The 6,000-nt window shown below is 34.2% G+C and overlaps 1 protein-coding gene across 2 annotated transcripts in view; it reads right to left on the reverse strand.

The window, feature by feature from the left end:
* The window catches only part of bmpr1aa (bone morphogenetic protein receptor type 1Aa), a 64,362-nt gene extending 60,734 nt beyond the window's left edge, over window positions 1-3,628 (reverse strand). The window contains exon 1 of one of the 2 annotated variants that reach the window (XM_088086283.1): window positions 3,408-3,628. The gene's annotated coding sequence lies outside the window, so the exon portion shown is untranslated. The remainder of the gene's footprint in view (window positions 1-3,407) is intronic. The other variant, XM_042501610.2, reaches the window with a different exon arrangement.
* Between the last annotated feature and the right edge of the window lie 2,372 nt (window positions 3,629-6,000).

Here is a 6,000-nt window from a genome sequence, read left to right on the forward strand (position 1 = left end):
TTGAAAAGCGTATTTTGTGCACAGAGGGATACAAGTGTGTGTAACATTCAAGCAGACACTAAGGTTTAATTCAGACCACCTCAACAACAAGCACCACAATATCCAACAATTTAACCTCTTTGTTTACTGTCAGCAGACAAACATACCAGCTTCCCATTTAAAGTGAAGCTGAGGACAGAAATCCATCCTCACCACCTTTAACATTGACAATAACTGAAACCACATCTTTCAACCACCCAGCAGCTCCCGGAAACCAAACCAGCTGATAGAGACCATTTTGGTGCCCATTCAGTATCAGAAGACACAAGTTAACCACAAAATTCCTGATTGAAAAGGAGCTCCAGTCATCCGAGCTAGATGACACACACTGAGGTTACATTGGTTCAGCTGCCTATTTATAACTTTCAAACCATTCAAAACACAAATAAAAACATTACACAGCTGACATTAAGAGCACGCTCTGTGTCCTAAATGTTTATTGGAGCATACAATCAAAACATGAGAGAAGATGACGCTATTTCAACTCATTTACAGGTCTTATAATACACAATACATGCACTGAAACAGACACTACATTGATTTTGTATGTTTTTGTAAAAAAAAATAAATTAAAAAAAGTCCTTCCTTTTGAATGATGATCTGTATAAATAAACTATCAATCAGATTCTTCAGTTCAAGAGTTTTCTCAAAACTAATATGATCAAAAACAATTATTGGTAAATCATTTAAGGCTTAAAATAACAAAGACTGTCATCAGCCAATGCAATCATCTTGTTAACTAATCATTCAAGTGTGTTTTCAATACTGCTGACTCTTTGCTCTACAGCTCAACAAATAAAAAATATGATCACAAATATTCAATTGACATGATACAGAGAAAAGCAGCAACTCTTCACTTTTCTGAAACCCAAACCCAGAAACATTTGTGTCAGTATACATGATAAATAATAACAAATCTTTTTAGAAAGGCTTGAAGAACATGTGGCAGCTGCAACGATTAATCGATGGGCCTATTACATTAATCGCCAACCAATCGATCAATCGTTTGAGTAATTTTTTTTAAAAAGTGAAAATCCTCTGATTCCAGCTTCTTGAATGCAAATATTTTCTGGTTTCTTTACTTCTCATAGGACAGTAAACTAAATATATAGGCATTGTGGACAAAACAAGACATTTGTGGATGTCATCAAAGGCTTTGGGAAACACTGATTGACAGTTACAGCCCGAGTATGGAAACCCTGGATGCTCTGAAGCCCATTTAGATCCTTAAATGATTAGCAGATTAATCAATTAGTGACACCACATAAAATAAATCTAAAACGACTTTAATAACTGAGTCATACTTTAAATCATTCTCTAGAACCAGTTGATCCACTGAACTGTTGCTTTTTTCTGTTTTATATTGTTGTAAACTGAATATATGTTTGTAATTTGGGGTAAAACAAAACACCTGAAGATGTCACCTGGGACTCTAAGAAACAGTTATGGACACTGTTGCTATTTTCTGATTTTGCTATTTTTTCATTTTATATACTAAAATTATTATAATCATAAAACACAGAAGAGCTGATAATGAAAATAAGCCCTTATTGCAGCCCTAACTGTGTGTGCAAAGAGCCAGGTTATATAAATAGACCTGTGTGCTTAAAATAAAAATGATGATGATGATGATGTGAAAATGAGTATTAAATATGCACATGAACTTCATGAATCTATGAGGTGATAGCAGTTTTAAAAAAGTCTGTTTGTGTGGTTTCATTAAATCAAATGAACTGTTTTATCTCTGAACAGAAGGACATCAGCAAATGTCAACAAAAGAAAATAATGGCTGCATAAACAACACAGGGGGGTAACTAAGAAAGGCTGGTAAACACTCTTTTTACCAAACTGAGAATAAGATCAAAGGTGTCTTTTAATTGTTTATTTATTGTTTTAAAAAAATCTGAAAATTGATCCTGGAATATAACAATTTGCTGCTTTTCTCTGTTTCATATCGTTGAAAACTGAATATACATTTGGGATTTTGGACAACACAAAACACCCAAAGACATCACCTGGGACTCTAGGAAACTGTAATAGACACTGATTCTATTTTCTGACGTTTTAAAGACTAAAAACGATAAAAGCATAACACCGAGATTAACTGACAATGAAAATAACCCCTGGTAACAGCCCTAACATAAATGAGTGCTTCAAATAAATAAAATTGATATAAAACGCGTATTAAATATGTACATAAGCTTTAGAAATCTATGGCTTTAAAAGCATCAAAAGAGTCTTTCAGTGTTGTTTTATTAACTTAATTTAAATGTTTTATCTCTGAACAAAAAGGACATCAGCAAATGTCAACAGACCCAGAAAGTAATGAAGCCATGGCGGCATAAACAACACAGAAATGTGATTTTAAAATGCTCCTATACACTCCGGTTATCAAACTGAAAATATGATCAAATGTGACACTTAATATGTTGTTTAATTTTGATAAAAATCTGAATATAAATGCTGGAAAACAGCCATAAGTTTGTTCCCAAGCAAAGTTAGCAGACGATGCTAACAACATCAACATCTAACCATTTTATAATGAAAGAAACGATTCTTTAACGTAATAATACACCAGAAAAATCAACAGATTACGAAAAACAGCCTTCACCAAACACTCATGCATGACAACAACAAACTCTCTCACCTACAAAGCTAACGTTAAAACAAAGCTAACTAAAAGGCAAAGTTAGCACAGCTAGCGTTAGCCAAAGTTCACTAAAACTTTAACTTGTATCATGTAACTTAAGTGAGAAAAGTGTGACTACAGGTCAAAAAAATGATTAAAAATCAAAATGTTTTCACTGAAACGTGTACCTGGCAGCACACGTTCAAGCTTTACTATAATTACAGACGAGCTATGTAAACTATGCAGCAAAGTTAGCTAACCGAAGAATGCGGCTAACAAGTTATCCTTCCCCAGACAAACTCAACCGCTGCAAACATTACCAGACTAAACAATGTCACTATAAATATAAGTTTATTATTGTAAACAATGGTTTTAAAAACGACAGACTCCGTGCTGCAGCAGAAGTGGAGTAAACTTTTTTTTTCCACGACAGCAGCCAGGGGGGTCCGTCTACCTCCTGGCGCCAACACACTCACAAGAAAAAAATCTGTTCGCTGAACTTCAAAATGTCTTTATAACTTCTTTCCACGCCTTCAATATATGTCAATTAAAATAAGATATACACATAGAAACTTTATAAATATCCACAAGGTCAAGTAATAAGGTTTGGGTTTTTAAACTCGACAAATCGTAAACACTAAGCACTCCAACGCGAGAGACTGCGTTCACTCCAGCGGATAGACGGAGCCCGAAAGTCGGGCTCGGACCCGCAGGCTGGAAATTAAGTTTTTGCCCTTACCTTTTTTCTTCTTTCTTTAGTTTCTCCCGTGAACGTGACGCTCCGTTTGACGTTATTTCATCATAGTAGTTCAAGTCCAAATTTCCACCAGAATAACACGACAGAAAAGCATAATTTCCCAGCGTTTTGTAGCGATATTTTCAGCAACGTTCACTCCTCCGCTCCCCGCTCAGTCGGTCTGCGGTCAGAGCTGTTTGATGATGGAGGAGAGCAAATACCAGCCGCACAAAGATCCTCTCTGACTGCGGAGACGGATCACTCTGTGGTTCAAAACACACGGCCGAACTTCCGGTCGGCACGAGTGGATGTTGACTAACACGCATGCGCTCTATTTTTCACCTTTCAGGTATCTTTGAATGGGAGTCTATTTTAAAAGTGGTCGTTTTTCAATGGAGTTTCTGATAAACCATAAATGAACAAGTCTGTTCCTTGCAGGGCTGCAGCCACCATAACAAGCAATGAGCTCATGCAGCTTTTTTTCTTTCTTTTTGTTCAAATGGGAGAAAGTTGCATTGCACAGTGAAAAAACTGAAATGGTTTCATGGGTTGATTCGTATTTTTAGACTCAAAACGTATATATCTGACTAAAAGTATGCAAAAAAAGTATGTATTTCCCGACCAGAGCTTTATACCTTGCTGTATTGGGAACGTTTCATGTTGGAAAAATGAATTATACAGAAAATATATGCAGTCAGTTAACAGTTAGCTGAATCAATCACATGAAAAATCATGGGCCTTTACTTGGTGCATGGGCAAAAATTCTCAAGGAGGTGGCGGTTGTAAAGTCTACATCTGTATCTCAGGGCTGATACAGAATAAGAATAATTTATTACATAATACTTTCTTAATACTTTATAATATAAGTAAGTAAACATTCTATATGTATATGCATAATGTATATGTGTATGTACATTATACTCCAGTTTTCACATCAGTATGTAAAACATATACAAAATATGAGTGAAATATTTTATTAACTTTAGAGACTTTTCTTGCAGATAAAAACCTATAAAGTGGATTTTGTTTTAATTTTTTGTCAAAATGTAAAAATAAATAAATAAATAAAAAGACACAAAAACCCCATATTAAACATATTTAATCTTGAAGAAGATTTCTAACATTTTATTTGTTTTATGGTATAATTTTCACATTTTCTACTGTTGATTATTTATATAAGAAAATAGGAATTATGACTAATTGTATATTTAATTAAGCTATATTTATTTTTAATCATAATTAGATATGAATGTTTCCTTAAATACTAGATGAACATTTATTAAAAAAAAGTGTTTTAAAATATAAATTAGACTTCTACATTATTAAGTTTAAGATTTAACCTAGATGTATGTTAACTCTTAATATCGGTTTAATTTAACGATAGCAAACTACCATATTCAGTAGAATTAATGGCTAATGAAATCAGTGTGAATCAGCGTACCTGTGTTTCCAAAGCCGCTACAGTCCATGTGTGCTACGCTGAAAGTTGTGTGATTTGTTTCTGGTGTCTCGACACAGAGACAGAGTGAGAGCTCTGTTGTTTTTCCTTTTCTGTGCCTCCAATCACTGCTGCTCTGTTCACTCCTGCAGAGACCTCAGGGCTTTTATTTTGAAATCTCAAAGTGACCCAGGCGCCCTCCAGTGTTGATAAACGGAACTTTGCTCCCACTGACTTCTACAACTACTACTGTCTACTACTAGTAGTACTACTGTTACAACCCAGCTACGCCAACAATAACAACAACAACAATAATTATGATAATAATAATAATGAATCAAATCTGGTAAACAAGTAACAGCTTTGGGTGTGACAGTAAGTTGGTGTTGAAACTCAAACACAGACACTGTTGCAACACTTAAATTAAACTCATGACATTTTTCTGCAGTCATGACCTGTGTGTCAGAGTTACAGAAATAAGAAGTGAAAGAGGAACTTCCTGTAAATGTTTCAAGATGATGGATGACACAAAATAACGACAAAATTCCTCATATATAAAGGTTATTATTAGGAAAGCATGAGTGTACATAACCAGTTGTCTGTAGCTTGTAACTAGTTACACGTAACTGGTTAAATCTGCCAAAGTTTGGTGAGGGAGACAGTGGCATTAGGGACTGTTTGTTATTTGAAGGAGGGGAGAAGTTGGTGCAAAACAGGTGAGGCACTTCAGATAATTTTTAAATGTTTGGGAGGGAAGTTTTTTGATTTGAGAAATAAACAAAACAAATAAGAAAGGGAATGTAAAAAAACCCCAAAAATAAGTAAAAGACCTTTAAAAGTTGCTTTAAAATGTCAATATTTCTGTAAAATAATTTTAAATATATAATTATGATAATTAGAAATATAGTTTTCTGGATATTTTCCCCTTGGCCTAAAAATAAACCCTCTTCTAAATCTACTAGTTTCTTGCAATTTTCCAGACATTTCTTTCCAAGATGCTCATTTCCCATGTTTTTGGAAAAAAAAAACCCTAATTAGCTCAATTAGTTCAAAGGTTTAAGAACTTGTGAAAGGAGTCTTAAACCAAACACAAAATCCTGTAACTGTAACTTAATCTTAAAAAGACAAAAAAAAAGAAAAAAGAAAAATTAAAGCATG

Source organism: Plectropomus leopardus, chromosome 13 (genome assembly GCF_026936395.1).
Source record: "Plectropomus leopardus strain MGB_pleo_1.0 chromosome 13, ASM2693639v1, whole genome shotgun sequence".
Classification (NCBI taxonomy): domain Eukaryota; kingdom Metazoa; phylum Chordata; class Actinopteri; order Perciformes; family Serranidae; genus Plectropomus; species Plectropomus leopardus.